This window comes from Lutra lutra, chromosome 5, assembly GCF_902655055.1.
Source record: "Lutra lutra chromosome 5, mLutLut1.2, whole genome shotgun sequence".
Lineage (NCBI taxonomy): Eukaryota > Metazoa > Chordata > Mammalia > Carnivora > Mustelidae > Lutra > Lutra lutra.
The window spans coordinates 96,838,595-96,854,596 of record NC_062282.1 but is presented as its reverse complement, the minus strand read 5'-3'; the positions used below and the strand labels follow the sequence as shown (position 1 = coordinate 96,854,596).

At 40.3% G+C, this 16,002-nt stretch overlaps 1 protein-coding gene and 1 long non-coding RNA gene across 12 annotated transcripts in view; one reads left to right on the top strand and one right to left on the bottom strand.

Moving 5' to 3' along the window:
• Positions 1–16,002, bottom strand: part of MAST4 (microtubule associated serine/threonine kinase family member 4) — a 568,037-nt gene that overhangs the window by 174,935 nt on the left and 377,100 nt on the right. The gene's annotated exons all lie outside the window — the stretch shown is intronic.
• LOC125099640 (uncharacterized) lies at positions 43–14,049 on the top strand. 2 transcript variants are annotated; one of them, XR_007127306.1, is made up of 5 exons: positions 43–590; positions 4,765–4,877; positions 6,244–6,288; positions 12,024–12,120; positions 13,964–14,049. It is a non-coding gene; the product is annotated as an uncharacterized LOC125099640 (long non-coding RNA). The 2 variants fall into 2 exon arrangements; XR_007127305.1 differs by having other exon boundaries at positions 43–759.

Sequence of the window (16,002 nt, the reverse complement as noted above, 5' to 3'; positions counted from 1 at the left end):
GGGGGGGGGCGGGATGACTATTTTAAGTCTCTGGTTCCGGGAGGCTGTTGCTTATCAGCAAACCATTCAACATCCGAACATGCCCAGTGCCGAGTTTCCTTTTGGTATCTACATACAAGGAAAAGAACTGAAATACAAAAAGCGCCTCTTCTCCCCCTTTGCAAAAGAAAAAAAAAAAAAAAAAAAAAAAAAAGGAAACTTACAGGCACTTTTAGAAAACTGGCCTATAGGCGGACTAGAACAGGACACCTTTGTGCGGCCCGGCGGCCGGGCGCTGGTTGCGGAGGGGAGGAGGCTCCCCACCCGCAGACACTCCCCCGGGAGCGGGGCCTCATGGGAAAGGGGGCCGGCGGGGGTGGGGGGGCTCCCGTGTGCGAGCCCCGGAGCAGCCCGGACCCCAGCATCCTCTGCCCCCACGCGCCGCGCCCCCGCCCCCGCCCCCAGCTCGCGGCCCGAGATGGATCATTCCCCCCCAAATAAATAAACAAATCCAGCCGCGGCCAGCACCCGGTGAGGCGAGCGTGGCGCACACCTGAAGGCTGGTCTGTGATTCACGGCAGAATGGATCACCATGTAAACACTCCTAGGAAGTGAGTAATTACTCTTCACCCTGACGCCGTTTGCAGGAAAAGCACGCCGATGGGATGCCACACTCACCCAAAACCTCAGTCAACTATATTTATGAGTTTACATTCATTTGATGAATTACGACAGGCACACCTGTTTGGCTTCGTGGACTGCAGACACCGCCAGGGAATGGTGAGCTACTACCTGCGAAGACACTACTTGGCATTTATTTAACAAATGCTCGATTATTTCCCTTCCACGTGTGTTCAGACTTGAGGGAGTGAAAGGCAAGGTTGAATCCATGTTTCTGTCGTTCATCTTGAAGAAAGGCATGGAATTCAAATAACTTCCCAAACTGACAAATGCTTGTGTGAAAGTCTATGAAGGAAAAAAAAAATTAGAATTTAAATTAGCTGCCTTAAATCTGGCATAACAGGGTGAGAGCTACTAAATTTCACAAGATTTTAATTTAAAAAAATCTCATAAAAATGGTTTAGTTCACCTACTAAATACTGGAAACAAACTTGCTTACAGAAATATGAGAGTGGGGGGGGGAGGTCAGCTGACAAAGGGGAGGGGGTAAACAAAGAACAGAAGTGTACTTTGGGATCCTCTCTATCTAATTCTTATGACTCCTGAAATATTTTCACCCCAAGGGCTCTAGGAATTTCTTATAATCATTATTTTACAAGTCCATATTACACATTACCTCCTGAAATTCTCACTGAGCCTCCTTGGATCCTTGGTATCTACTAAGATAGACAAAAGCAGCAATTTTTCCTCAATTTAACAAGTGACAAAATATACTTCACCAGACACTTAGGAACTTGCTTTTGTATGTTTTGTTCCATACTAAGCCATTTCTTCTCCCCCGCCTCCTTTTTTAAAGTTTTTAAGTTCTTAAAAGGGTATTTTTTAAAGGCTGACAGAAAGACAGTACTACCCATGTTCCAGCACTGTTTGTCAACCTCATTCCTTGGACATGTGAGGGTGCATAATTCTTTGTTCTGGGGGTTGTCTTGTACATCGGAGGACCTTTAGCAGCACGCCTACCTCTACCCACTAGATGCCAGTTGCGACAATCAAAAATGTCTACAGACATTGCCAAGTATTTCTTAGGGAGCAAAATCACCCCCTGGCTGAGAACTACTACTGCCTTAAATAAAGCCTCCCTCAGAGAAAGGGAGCGCAGAGCATTGGTGAAGAGCAAAAAACTTGGGTCTGAATTCTGGATCCAGTAGTTAACTATGAATTAAGTCACTTAATCTCTGTCCATTTCCCCCATTTTGGGGGGGGCACATGATAGGACCAACTTTTAAGAGATCAACATACATAAGTGAGATGACATATATAAGCCCCTATAAGCAGTGTTGAGAACACACTGCACATAATGTCAGCAGTACACAGAAGTTAAAAGAATGCAATGCTGAGGGGTGTAGGAATAGAGCAGAGGACACCGCACACCATGTCCTCTACTTTCATGGTGGCCAGAATATGCCTCCACTGAGGTATAAACAAACTGTTTACTGCTGTCTTCTCTACTAGCCTGTGAGTTCCTCAAGGCTGTGGTCATGTTTTACTGATTTCTCTGTTTCCAAGACCTGACAGTTCCCGATTTATATAAGCAGTTAGTAAATACTTTTTGAATGGAGATGCTTCAGATGCTTGGGCTTCCCTTAAAATGCCCTAAAATTATCGGTATTAGCAGGTCAACTGACTTATCAAAGAATCTTAACTTCTTATGAATCCCGTGAACATACTTTTAAGTTCTAAAGAATTTCTCCCATTGACTAATTTTTACCTACACTCTGTAACTGAAAACAGAAGTCCTATAATTCCTCACGTCACAACCAAAACTAAGAGAAACCCTCTTTAGATCCCACCCACTACCTGCATCCCCAAAGGTAAGCCCAGGGAATTTTGTGTGCTGAGTTAATAGGTACTCGAGTTTAAGAAGGAAAATTACATAGTAGAGACTGCCCAGAGAAGAACCATCAGGATGATGAAGACATGAAAGTGTGCTCTCTACATCACATGGTGAAGAAACTGTGTTCGAAGTGCAGAAAGAGAAAATTTGGGAAGCTTGACAGTGGTCTTTGAATACTGAAATAACTATTATGTGGAAGAGTCTTCGGATCCAAAGATGAAAAGGGCTGATAGGCCAAGAGAGGATGTCCTATAAAAGTGTCTGAGTAGAGGTAACTTGAAGGAGATGCAGTGCACAGAATTCAAGTTCTGGATGGTTCCAAGAAATAATGACTCTGTAGCTCCCAAATCCTATATTCTATTTCTTCTAGAAAAGCCCTTTTATTTGGGCAATACCCATTAACAATGATAACTAAAATGGATAAATGAGTACATAAAACATTTTTTCTTCTTTTGATTGAATGATAAATATCCTGGTCTGTGAGCAGATGTCATTACAGCAGCTACTCTGTACATTCTGGGTAATCCATCCTGCAGATTTTCAAAGGGATGGGTAAAAACACATTTTTTTAAACTACGTATACTTAAACATGTGTTTTGCACTTAGGTGGCTTGGGAAAACTGGGGTTGTATCCAAAATGAAAAAATAAAAATAGGTAAAGTAATGAGGAGCCAGAAATGAACTACTTAACACAGTGAAAGTGGCTGATACATTCCCACATTCATTTAAGATAAGAGTAGGTGTGACACTCAAGTGTAACTTGTCTTCTAACCTGTTTGACTTGATTTGGGAACCTATGATTCAGAAGCTAATGCAGTTAGCAAACACAAGAATTAAAATTGTCAGAACTACTGACATTTTCCTACAGAGAAATAATTATACGGGCTGCAACTATAGTTTGGTTGCAAGTACAGTGAAACTGGCTACTAAACTAAGAGGAAATTGAAATTAATGGAAATTCTTAAGACTATAACTGGTCTAAGTCAATATACAGATATTCAAGATTTTCTACTTATTGCACAATAACTGAGCCTACACAGTAATGGACAAGCTTTGTGATCCAGAATGCTCACTCATTTAATCAGATGATATTATGAGCCATTGTTTTTATAAGAAAGGTAAATGACAAAGAAAAATAAGCTTCTCACGATACTGAAATGCTGGCTTAGAATGAAATGAGTACTTAAGAATGCGTCAAATTCTTCATTGTTCACCTCCCTCCTATATACAAAGAAGTCCCATGTTCTTTTCACTTACTTGAATTCTCCCATCCACTTGGTACCCTCTGCCCCAGGCCCACTCAATAGGGTTTCCTCCCACCCTCCACAGAACAGCAGATAATAATCCCCGGAGCCTTCCTTGAACTTCAACACTGTGGGAGACTAAGCTTTCTAACACAGGTGTGCAGCCCGGGAATCCGTCAGCTCCCTGCACTGACACTCTGGCTATAAGGCCAATTCCAATGAGACGACACCAGGAAAAGTGGTGTTGATACCGAGTTCCCAATATATTCTACCTAATCTTGGCCTCCTCTGGGGATTGTGCTATAAACTAACTCTGATTTTCATCCAACCCCGTTTTTAGAGCACCTTGAAGTGACTATTTCCCTAACACTGTCCATATGTACAGGTCTGCCTTGTTCACCTTCTAAATGCTGCCTTGTGAATTGAAGGGCAGAAGTGTGAGCAGCAAACTGCCTGACCTCAATAAGCCATCCTTGTAATCATGGCACATATTAAGAAATAAAGCTTAGGGGCGCCTGGGTGGCTCAGTGGGTTAAATCCTCTGCCTTTGGCTCAGGTCATGATCCCAGGGTCCTGGGATCGAGCCCCGCGTTGGGCTCTCTGCTCCACAGGGAGCCTGCTTCCTCCCCTCTCTCTCTCTGCCTGCCTCTCTGCCTACTTGTGATCTCTCTATCTAATAAATAAAATCTTAAAAAAAAAAAAGAAAGAAAGCTTAAAGGCTGAGCTAGAGATGTGAAGAAAGTTGCATCAAAGTGGAGTAGGTTGAAAGAAAACTCTACTAGTGTTATTAAACTTTTTTTTTTTGCTCACATTACTAAACTATGAAAGAAGATAAAAGAGATAAATGAAAATTATCATGTAGGGATAAATGTGAATGCCCAATAAAAGGAGATGGATAATAAGGAGGTTACATCATCCTTGGAATATGAAAAAATATTAAATAATATCACAAGGTAGATTCACATTTATAGAGTGAGGAGATAAAACAACAGAAACACAATTAAAATGATTACTATTTCTTAACAGGTTGAGCAGAAAACTGCGTGATCCCAAGGGATGGCTGAAGGATAAGACCCAAGAGAGCAAAGGGCAGGGTGGAGACTAACTAGAATGGGAAGAGAACATAACATTGTCCTCAGGTACTTCTTGGACTCTAGGAGAATCATTGGCTCAGAAATGTAGCAAATAACCAGTAACTTAAAAAAAAAAAAACCCAAGAGGAGAGAACAGATGAATATAGACCATGGAGTACTTAACCCTCACACTGGTGACTCCTTGATGGGTAGGACAGAAAAGTGGAGTAGAACATGCGTGATGACAGTCCAGCATACAGGACCAGGTTGGGTTGCACGATCACTGTTTGCAAGCACGTCACCCTAGCTCTCTGCCCTCTGCCTTACCAGCAAGCGAAGGTCCTGGGAGAAGCTGCACAGTCAGGCTGACAGAGCTCTACCCCCTGTGACAGGAAGTGGACAAAAAGGTCTATCACCCTTATGGGGCTGCTGCAAGGGTCATCCTACAGGAGATGACAGGGAACCAGAGATGATTGTGTCACTCCATTCTAAACCAGCTGTCCGCAAGATCCGCCAATAAGTGACACAGAGTCGTAGCCCTAACAGAGCTAAGCAACCCAATTTGGGAGCAGAGAACATGGCTTGGAGATCAAACACCTCATTTGACAAATGGGAAGGCTAACTAACACTAAACTTCTTGCCACTTGTTCTAGGCAGCCTTCCTTTGAGGTTCCCTATCCCTACTGTTGAGTATCCCTCTACTGGCCTCTGCTCCTGAGAGCTTCTGTAGGGAAAATGTTCTCCCACTGTATCAAAATCAAAATCTGTTTGCAGATCAATCCGCATCAGAATAAGAGCCCCTTAAGGGAAGGGCTCTATCCCCTTCATCTTTCAATCCTCAATACAACCATTTGTATGAATGTTGAGAGAAGGGAGAAAAGGAAAAAAGATTTGCTCAGGGTTAAAATGATACTTGATAGCAAAGTCAGGTATAGAATCCTGATATTTTGGAGACTCAGTTTGTACATGTTTTAAAAAGCTTTTTTTGATCTAGTCCTCCTAAATTTCATGACTCCACTGCTGTAGCTATTAGGCAGGTCTATTGTCTCAGATTTCAAAATCTCAGAAAATAGAGACTGCGCATGAATAGTTTTATGTATGTACACATATACATACATATAATTAGTTTATATGAAATACTGTTTTTTGCTTGTAACAGTGACCTCCAGATCGTAATCATTGCATTAGTCTCTCAATCTGGAATTAACTTCAAGGACATGGAGTTTCTTGATCCAGTAGCCTGGGTCTAAGGTTCATCATTTCTTCTGCGGTTCCTGAGCATGAATTACAGTGCAATTATCACAAGTGTCAATTTGGTTTAAGTGGGTCAGGGTAGTTATATTTAGCCCTTTGGTAGCCGACACTAAGACCTGTCTGTAATGTGAGATTAAAGTTAATTTATCAGTTCTCCTTTTCTTGAATATTTTTCCAGGTCAGACATCTAAAGTTATGGAAAATTGTGCCACTAAAATAAGAGGTAAGGTTTCCATCAAAGTACCACATAGGGAGTATTTATAGATGGAGGTAGAAACAATGTGCTTCTGCTAATAGTAAGAATTTTAGTCGATTAAGCAAGTTGATTTGCATTATTCCACAAATCAGAGACTGTTATTTTAGGGAAGACACAAAATATTTTAGCTAAGGAGTTCTCAGGCAAGCCTCTAGTAAGTTAGGTCATTTTCATTACCAACAAAGATTTTTATTATTTTTAAAAAGATTTTATTTAATTATTTGACAGACAGAGATCACAAGTAGGCAGAGAGGCAGGCAGAGAGAGAGGAGGAAGCAGACTCCCCGCCGAGCAGAGAGCTGGATGCATGTGGGGCTCCTTCCCAGGACCTTGAGATCATGACCCAAGCCGAAGGCAGAGTCTTTAACCCACTGAGCCACCCAGGCGCCCCCCAACAAAGATTTTTAAAGAAATTCACACTAATTCACAGAATAAATAAATGTTTAGAATGAAAAGTGTTCAGTCTAACTATTCTTTTTTTTTTTTTTTAAGATTTTATTTATTTGTCAGAGAGAGAGAGAGAATGAGCACAGGCAGACAGAATGGCAGGCAGAGGCTGAGGGAGAAGCAGGCTCCCCGCTGAGCAAGGAGCCTGATGTGGGACTCGATCCCAGGGCGCCGGGATCATGACCTGAGCCGAAGGCAGTTGCTTAACCAACTGAGCCACCCAGGCGTCCCCAGTCTAACTATTCTTGTAGAAATGCAGTCAAAGCATCAATTAAATATTTTTACCTGTTTAAGTGGCAAAGTTGAAAAAAAAAGACCATCAGTGGTGGTGAGAGCATGAGAACATAAGTTCTCTCTACTAACTATTGGGAAAGCTATCTGGAGAACGAAAACATACACACATGCACGCACACACACACACACCTGACACATATATCACCTATACACAGACACACACACAGACACACACACACACACATAAATGTACATGTCTGCTACATATGTATACATATAATACACACATACAAATAGACATTTTAACCATAACTGACATCTTGGAACTTACACAAATACAACCAACTGTATACACAAACATTTATGCATATGGAAATTAATCTCAGAATTCCTTATAAAAGCACAGTATGGGTGACAAAAACTAATGATACAACATGTTAACAAATGTAACTCTATTAGGGCAAATGCTAATAAAAACCAAAAGAGCCATAAAATAAAATACTATGAAACCAATAAGAATAGAATAATAGATTCCAGTGATATCTAGATTCTAATCCCTGGAGCCTGTGAATATGTTACCTAATATGTCAAGAGGAATTTTGAAGATGTGATTAAATTAAGGGTCTTGAGATGGAGAGATTTTCCTAAATTATGAAGGTGGGCCCTAAATGTAGTATCTTTATAAGAGGGACACAGAGGGAGATTCGACTGTAGAAGAAGGCACAGTGGCACAAGCAAGATGCTGGGTTGCTGGCTTTGATGAAGGACGAAGGAATGAAAGGAATGCGCAGAATTCAGCTCATGAAAGAAGCTGGGAAAGTCAAGAAAACATATTCTACCTTACTGTTTCTGGAGGGAGCGCAGCCCTGCAGACACCTTGATTTTAGCCCAGTAAGACTGATTTCAGACTTCTGGCCATTAGAACTCTAGGAGAATAAATACATGTTGTTTGAAACCATACAGCTTGTCACAATTTGTTGCAGTAGCCATAGGAAACCAAGACCACGTTTGTAAAGTATACATAATGGGAAACGCTCCTGAAATGTGTTTAAAAACAAAATGGAGCAGTTAGGATATAATTTGCTTATAATATACATGAAAGTATATGAATACAAAAGAGAACTAAACAAAGTATTTTTCATGGCCATCTGTAAGTGTGGAATTATGGTTGATTTTATTCCTTTATACGTACATACATATGTGTGTGTGTGTGTGTGTGTGTATTCTTTTTTACAGTGAATCCTATTATTTTTAATTAGGAAAAAAAACCCAAAACTCCAATCCCAGAAGCCACGTATCTGACAGTCCTTTTACCATGACCTGAAAGTTCATGTTCCGGAGAATTTTAGATTACTGTGAAGTTTACAAACTTTAAACGATGTGCCTTTACATGGACATTTTCATAAAACTGGATTGGCATCTTTTAACAAAATAAAATGCAAATGTGAAAGCTCTAAAAACCTTAGAAATACTAACATTGCTTTAAAAATGAAGTCTTTCCTACTCCCAGGAATTTCAGAATATAAAAATGAAAAATAACTACTTCTACACATAAATCCTTACCTGTCTATGGCAACTGGGCAGATGGGTATTTTCAAAACTGACTGGGTTATAAATCCATACAGGGCTGTGTTTTGGGTTGAATATATATGTTGTTATTTGCAGACTGGTCAGGCTGTGCATTTTATGTGACCAATTCTGAATTCCAGAATTATTTCATTGTGCTGTACATGAAGACTTTCTTCTTTCATTTCTCAGAACATTTACTTTTTTAAAAAAGATTTTATTTATTTGAAAGAGACAGAGAAAGTACAAGTGGGGGCGGCGGGGAGATGGGCAGAGGGAGAAGCAGTTCTTCACTGAACAGGGATCCCAATGCAGGGCTTCATCCCAGGACCCTGGGATCATGATCTGAACCGAAGACAGACGCTTAATGACTGAGCCACTCAGGCGCCCCCAAAATCATTTACTTTTGATAAAGCAAGCTCCATTTTAATATTGGCCAACTGGTATGCAGTAAAAAAAGATGTTCCTAACTTCAAAATATTATATTATCTGTAATTTGGGATTACCTCTCCCCTCTCCCCAGCAAACACAAACTTGTTATTTCCCATGTTGCTAGATAATTTAGATTTTACTGTTTTTACTTAGCTGGATTATGAGGACTGAAAGGCACAGACCAAGTTTCTGGCAACCAAAGAAACATTCTTTGAACCAATGTATTGTAAGACACATCACAGAAGATAACTATATTAAAGTTAATAGTTATCAAAAAAAAAAACTTTCAAAAAGAAGTTATTCCAGGTTTAAGAGCTATAGCAACAGTCAATCATGTCATCCAATATAGTGGCAGTTGGGTGATAGACAAGTGATCGCCATAGGTGGCCTTCAGCTCATGAAGCACATGCAGAATTATAAAGAATGCTAATACACCAATGACAAAAGAAAGTCAAGGCCAGACCAGATGACACGTACACCGTAGAAATAGAAAACTCAAGAGAGTAGAAAAAAACTGACTTAAATGTAACAAAAATACACTAGTTGGGAACATAAGAAATTGAGAAAAAAATCAGTGAAGTTCTCACTATCCATAAAGTTAAAAAAAAAACAAAAAAGAGCGCAGATTTTCACATTGTATGGGGCCGTCTGGTCAAGGCCTCCATTATCTCTTGCTTGGATTCATAAAATGTCCTCTTGCTCCCCACTCCAAACTGTTCCTCCAAAACTGCCGGCGCTAATGTGTGCACACAGTCGTTTGACCCTCCCTCTCTCCCATGAAAGTTCAGTGGTTCCCGCACTGTTCTAGCAATATTCCTTCAAGAACAGTTTCTGTCCCACCATCACTGAATTACCGGCATGTAGATTTGTGGAGGCCTCTCCACACCCACGGACTGAGGATTTCTGGGCATGAAGCCCAGGAATCTGCATTCCACCTAAGTGCCCGGCAGGGGGTGGGTGGAGGTCTTCTGCCCATTAGAGTTTGAGAGGTTCTTCGTAGGAAAAAACAAAACCTCTTTAAATGGAATACTTTATAAATACAGAGCCTTACTGCTTTTGCCTCATACTTTGACACATGTCCCTTTGTGATTTATGCTTCAATAATAAAAAAGTATGTACTTGTCAGAAAAAGTGAATTACTTTCAGCTCCCCAGACGCAGGAGCTGCTCCATACCTCACTGCCTCATTGCCTTTGCACATCCTGTTCCCAGTTCCTAGAATTTCCATCTCCTCTGCCTGGAAAACTTCTGCTCATCTTTCAAGTGAGAGATGAAAGGTCACCTCCCCAGCTAAGTCAGTCTGACCTTCTCTTGAAGACATAAGAGGTTTCCCTCCTGGATCTCGAATGAACTTTATACATATACATGCCTCTTTCAGAGCATTTTACTAGAGCACAATTGTCTACAGGTCCAATTCTCCATGAGGCTTTAAGCACTCTGAGTACAAGGATAGTTTCTATTCATCTGTGTAAGTCTCTAAGTACATCAGAGATACCCAGCAGACTTCATGGGTACAGACACATTATACTGTAAGGTTTAAAATACACACACACACACACATACACACCCCTCTGTTATTTATTTTTTCTATTTCTCTAACTTCTACTTAGAAGCCCTAGGGGGATGTTTCTAAAACCATGTTGCCTTTTGACAATTGGCTGGATGGCTTTTCTTTTAAAGCACTGTCATTAAGGACAACCTTCATGATTATTAATAAAAAGAACAATGAAAATTTAAGACTGATTTTTAGGCAGATTTTAATGGCTCATTAAGAAATGAACCAAAAAAAAAAACCACTATTAGCTTTTATAATCCATCACAAGTATGGCTTAAGTTAAGTGTTACTCTGCTGCCTCTGCAAAGATAACTAAAAATGCAGAGTGACCTTTTTCCAAGGCTGAAAACTCAACCTTCCTGGGGACAGGATCAACATGTGTGCCCCCGCCTCCGCACACCCTCCTCACCCACTGCAGTGAACAGATGACAATTTTGAGTACCAAGGCCAGAGTGTTCAAGGTCTGCAACCTGCTGGCCACCACTTCAGAGTCCCAGGCTCTAAGCTCTGGTATGTCAACCTGTTCAGCAAAACTCTTCCTCCCATTCAGGAGGAACGGACACAGCCGATCTGTTTCTTCTTCTAGCACCTCTCCTCCTCTTTGGCAAATGCCCATTTCTACATCTTGATCTTGCTTGTATACCACAGTCAACCAATCCCATCTAGGGGTCTAAGAATTAACCTTTGTTTGTTTTTTAGGGACAGCGTCGGGGAGGCGCGGAGGGAGAGGGACAGAGAGGATCCCAAGCAAGCACCACACTCAGTGAGCGGCCTGACCCAGGGCTTGATCCTATGACCCTGAGATCATAGCCTGAGCCAAAAATCACAAGTTGGATGCTGAACCAACTGAACCACCCAGGTGCCCCTACAAATTAACATTTTTATTGATAATGTTGAAGATCTTACTATCTGGCAGGGTTTATATACGAAAGGGAATTAAAAGTTTTAGAGAAAGGTACAAGGAGGAGGGCAGAGTCCACTCATGACTGTAGGAGCGTGTTTAGTGAATGACGTCCATCTGAATCTGGAGATGGGCTCCTCGAGAGCAATGGCCACTAAGTCAACTCCCCACCCCTCTTCACTAGAGAAAAATAGAAGTGAAGCTGTAAAACCCTGCAGTGAGAGGGCTATCAGGCCCTGATGACGATACTACTGTATGACTTTTCACACACATGTCAAGGGTAGATGGCTTATTTACTAATTATGCAGCCACCAGAAATGATCATCACAAATTATATAACAGCATAGTAATACATTACATGGAAAAAAGTATTTCAGAAGTAGCCTAACTATGGTATGGTTCCCATCTCACAAAGCATATATGCATACTTGAAAGGATTTGTATATATCATGGGAAACTGGAAAGAATTCATCCTAAGTGATTTATTTTACTCTTTCATTTCTGTTATTTTTGTTTTAATATATATAAAAGCACATCATATGTGTTAACAGTATTTGCTGGTCTTTAGGTAACTTGCTTCATTATCACATCAAATTGCTTTCATGCAAACTCATCTTCCAGCTCCCTGCAAACAACACTGCTTGATACAAAAACAGACAGAAAAGGTAGTAGGGCCCAGGCTGTCTCTGGGGGACACTCAGGGAGGGACAACTTCAATTGTTCAAAAATAGTGGACAATAAACTGCTGGGGGCTCAAAAATAAACATAATCATCAATGAGCATTTTGGATGGCATGGTGACAACATCAAAGCCCTTTCTCTCGCCTTCAAAAGAATCATTTCTTTTATTTACCCTTTGTTAGTGCCTAGTACCACAGCTTTAAAAACTGTGGAGTTCATGGCTCAGAAAAATTGATTCAGTGATTCTGTCCCAGAAATGGGAAGAGGTATGCTTCAGTGAGCTGCCAGGTATCTGCAGGACACCTAAAAACAACACATTATTTGTTATTGTCAGCTTTAATGGGGAGCAAAGCCTACTGCATTTAACTTACATAACTGCAGAGCTCTGGTCTCCCAAATTACAAAGGACATTTTAGGGGGTGCTTATAAAACATAAAACAGGCAATGGAAGTTCTGGCTGGGTCTAATATCCATCAGTCAACATATGGTCTATGGGTTAAGCCCATCCGCTAATGTAAGTATCCAAACAAAGACAATTTTGGAGGGTAAGGGGAAAAGAAGCCTTTGTAGTGTTTCATAAATATAAGTCATGATATAAATTACCGAATTTTTTTTCAATGAGCTGCTTCTAAGGGAAGCAAACAAAAGAACAGGTGGAAAACAATAAACAAATGAACAGACCAGAGCATGGAACCCAGACAGCCATCTTCATAGACGCACACTAAATGTGGGGAAAATGTCATGCCTAGAATCTATAACATACCTCTCCTACCCAGCTTACTACTTAGGAGTAAATTAGGGCATAACTGCTTCTTTGAGCAGAGTTGGAATTTAAGGTCCTGTATTTCAGAGTCATGTCTTAGAATCTTTCACTGACACAATTTCAAATCATGCTTATTTTTTTCTTTTTTTAAAGATTTTATTTATTTATTTGACAGAGAGATCATAAGTAGGCAGAGAGGCAGGCAGAGGGGGGGAGACAGGCTCCCTGCTGAGCAGAGAGCCCCATGTGGGGCTCGATCCCAGGACCCTGAGATCATGACCTGAGCCAAAGGCAGAGGCTTTAACCCACTGAGCCACCCAGGTGCCCCTTATTTTTATTTTTCATCCAAAGAACCAGCATTTCAGGAGGGAATGACTAAATCATAACATGCTATACTCCTAGAAAATTCCAGTAAATAAAAAATAAATAAATAACATGTTTCCCCAATGAAATTACAACTAATCTACATGTCAGATTCCAGGAAACTAGAACAGATTCCTACCTACAAGTTTCCAAGACCAGTTAAGTAATTAAAAAAAAAAAAAAAAAAAAAAAAAAACTCAGAGACTAATATGACCAGATAAATTTATCGTAAGTGAGAGATGAAGTAATAGAGAATAGCTGTGGTCATATGGCTCTTTAAATTTGGGTATGAAAACTGACTTCATAAATAGAATACACTTCTTTTTTTTTTTTTTTTAAAGATTTTATTTATTTATTTGACAGAGAGAAATCACAAGTAGGCAGAGAGGCAGGCAGAGAGAGAGGAGGAAGCAGGCTCCCTGCTGAGCAGAAAGCCCGATGCGGGGCTCGAACCCAGGACCTGGAATCATGACCTGAGCCGAAGGCAGTGGCTTAACCCACTGAGCCACCCAGGCGCCCCTAGAATACACTTCTAATGAAAGTTTATTTCTGATTTCAGAACAACTAATTGAGTTTCCAAGGCCATATAAAAATTTGTATCAATTTCTTTGTTTAGAAAGAATGAGCAAAACAGGAGTAAGAGAAATCCCCTGATAATCTATAAATTTCATCTTATGTAATTATTTTAACTTCCTGTCACAGTGAAGCTTCCCTGGAGCTATCAACACCTGGCAAACCTGAAGTCTGAATTTCACTTCTTCTACATCTCCCTATGAAAGCTGTGCGGGTGGGCGCCTGGGTGGCTCAGTGGTTAAAGCCCCTGCCTTCGGCTCAGGTCATGATCTCTGGGTCCTGGGATCGAGTCCCACATCGGGCTCTCTGCTCAGCAGGGACCCTGCCTCCTCCTCCTGTCTCTCTCTTCCTGCCTCTCTGCCTACTCGTGATCTGTCAAATTAAAAAAAAAATTAAATTAAAAAAAAAAAAAAAGAAAGAAAGCTGTGTGGGCTTGCTGGAGAGGGGAAAAAAAAGTCCTAAGGGAGAGATCTAGAATAAAGCTACAAAAGCCAAATTCTTAGTGTGCGTGCGTGTGTGTGTGTGTGTGTGTAGTCTTTGACTATTCTGTGATTGACTATTGATAAAAAAATATTAATGGAAATGGGACATGGGATACAAGTATCATTTTATTTTTTAATTTTTTTTAAAGATTTATTTATTTGACAGACAGAGATAACAAGTAGGCAGAGAGGCAGGCAGAGAGAGGAAGGGAAGCAGGCTCCCTGCTGAGCAGAGAGCCTGATGCAGGGCTTGATTCCAGGACCCTGAGATCATGACCTGAGCGGAAGACAGAGGCTTAACCCCCTGAGCCACCCAGGCACCCCCAAGTATCATTTTAAAAAGGGATTTAAGATAGTCTAAAAATTCTTTCCTGTTTCAACAGAAAATATTGATCATGTTTTATTTATTCTAGAAAAAATATTTCCTTCTTCCTTGGTTGAAACAACTTTGCCTAGTGTGAATATATATTTAATTGCATATTGTTGTTTATCTGCAACTATATTTCTTTCCTCAGAAGAGTTGGTTTCAAAATGTCAGTGGGGGAAAACAGTAACAATTTACCATATAAAATAACATTTTTCACACAGCTACACCTTGTGTGTCAATATAGCTTTTGGCTAGACCCATACATGGAATTGCTGCTGTGCCTCCATTCCCAAATACCACAGACTCGGCTTAATTTGCTTGAACAATTCTGGGTCACCATATACTTCCATGGGACAGTGAGAACTTAAACTTATCAAGGACTGGACAAAATCACTCTGAAGACAAATTTTCTCCCCAAATGTTCTTACTGTTACAATTTTTTTTTAAATAAAAATAACTGGCTTCCTTACAGAAAAATAAATAGCCCCAAGCAAATGATACACAAGAAAGTGTGAGGAAACACAGAGATGGTTTAAAGGTGCTTCCGAGAATTGAAAAGAGGCAAAATTCAGGAACAATTTTTAAATGTCAAGGTTCTAGGGATCTTACCTTTCCAAGCCCCATCTGACATAGTGTCAAACATTCCTGCATCTCACATTAAGCCTTTTCTCCTGTGAAACATGGTGTGAGTATTTTCTGTTTGCTGCATTTCTAAGCAATCATCACACATACTTGGGAATTCTTATGAGATGGAAAGATTTAAAATAGAAACTGTCTCCAAAAGTTTCATTTTTGTGATTATTAAATTTAATGATTAACAGAGTTGATGTTATGTTTTTAGACAAATATCTTGTTTCCTCTAATAAAGCTGTGAGCCAACAACCTGATTCCCGGTAGGTTAAAATGTAAAAATAATATATGTTTTCATGGATAATGCTACAAAATATGGTAAAAATTTTGCTTCTGTGGCTTTCCTTTTGTTTTGTTTTGAACCAAAATATCTTCCCCTTTGCAGACTTAAATTGGTCATAGTTCCATGAATGTTCCCTTATGCACAAGAACGTGGGGTGTATATGGGGTGGCAGTGCCACAGAGCGGCTGATGACATGGACTGGAGCCATTGCCCAGCTTGTGATCACAGCATCAATACTTAGTAGTTATGGGATGTTGGGTAAGTTATTCAACCTCTAAGTGCCTTAGTGTCCGATTCTGCAAAATTCGAATTATACTTACCTCATATGACTGTTGCTAGGATTATGCTCATAGTTTTTAATGCTGAAAGCACTGCCTGGCATTTTAAAAGTATTAATCAAGCTACT